This window comes from Phalaenopsis equestris, unplaced genomic scaffold, assembly GCF_001263595.1.
Source record: "Phalaenopsis equestris unplaced genomic scaffold, ASM126359v1 Scaffold206011, whole genome shotgun sequence".
NCBI classification, from domain to species: Eukaryota; Viridiplantae; Streptophyta; class Magnoliopsida; order Asparagales; family Orchidaceae; genus Phalaenopsis; species Phalaenopsis equestris.
In genome coordinates this window covers 234337-235905 of record NW_018225455.1, presented here as the reverse complement: position 1 = coordinate 235905, position 1569 = coordinate 234337, and positions in this window count along the sequence as shown.

The window sequence follows — 1569 nt, the reverse complement described above, 5'->3', positions numbered from 1 at the left end:
AGCTCTAGGGCTAGTAGGTTTAGGGGACCATCTACATGAGTATCCCAAAAGATCAAGGGATCCAGGCTAGAAATTTGAGTTCAGGGTTGTGAGTGATTGTGGGTACATAAAAGTGTAGTGAGTGCCTTAGCCCTAGTCCAACACCCAAGGACAACCTTAAGGTCTAGCAATCCTAAGGGTGACTCATCTTGAGTTTCCCCCACAGTGACCCCACCTACTAAGTATATAGAGGTTGGGAGCAACATGTGGAACTTCAAGTTGAGTGCAGAAGAGGGTGGAATTTCTAATGGTGAGGGTTTCATGTCTAATTTTCTAGGAATAGTCAACAGGAAAAGTCCTATTGCTAGACCTTGGGCTACTAAAGTGGAAGAACTAAACCTTAACCAAAAATGAGGTCAACAAATGGACCCCCAATAGGTGTGGTGTGCTGGGGAAGCACACCGCGCGTATTGACGTTGACCGACAAGATCAACAAAAACCAATACAAACTCCTAGGTCAGCAGACCCAGAAGTACGTGTAGAGTTGTGTGTGTGATTTATTTCTATTAGGGAATTAGCAGGTGATCGCCTGATTGAGATCAAGGAGTAGAGACTCTCACTAGGGATTGGAGAGTGAATTTTGTGTTATAAAATTTCAAAGATTTCCAAAGGATTGATTCAAATATCGACTGATTCAAAATATCAACTCAAAAAGATGGAGAGAGAGAGAGTCAAAGTGTAAGGGCCTACCCTGAATATAATGAATCAAAAATATAGGATTGATTCGGAAATGAGAATTGAAATGTAGGTCAATTCTCCAAAGAAGGTGTCGGAATGTAAGGACCGACCTCGAATGTAATGAATCAGAAATGTCGGACTGAGTCAGAAATGAGAATTGAAATGTAACTCAATTCTCAAAAGAAAGTGTCGGAATGTAAGGACCGAACTCAAATGTAAAGAATCAGAAATGTAGGACTGATTCAGAAATGAGAATTGAAATGTAGGTCAATTCTCAAAAGAAAGTGTCGGAATGTAAGGTCCGACCTCAAATGTAAAGAATCAAAAATGTAGGACTGATCCATAAATGAGAATTCAAATGTAGGTCAATTCTCAAAAGAAATTGTCAAAATGTAAGGTCCGACCTCAAATGTAAAGAACCAGAAATTTAGGACTGATTCAAAAGTGAGAATTAAAATGTTGGTCAATTCTCAAAAGATGGTGTCAGAATGTAAGGACCGATCTCGAATGTAATGAATCAACAATGTAGGACTGATTCAAAAGTAAGAATTAAAATGTGGGTCAATTCTTAAAAGAGGGTGTCGGAATGTAAGGTCCGACCTCAAATGTAAAGAATAAAAAATGTATGACTGATTCAAAAGTGACAATTGAAATGTGGGTCAATTCTTAAAAGAGAGTGTTGGAATGTAAGGACCGACCTCAAATGTAATGAATCAGCAATGTAGGACTGATTCAAAAGTGAGAATTGAAATGTGGGTCAATTCTCAAAAGAGGGTGTCGGAATGTAAGAACCGATCTGAATGTAATGAATCAGAAATGTAGGACTGATTTGGAAATGAGAATTGAAATGTA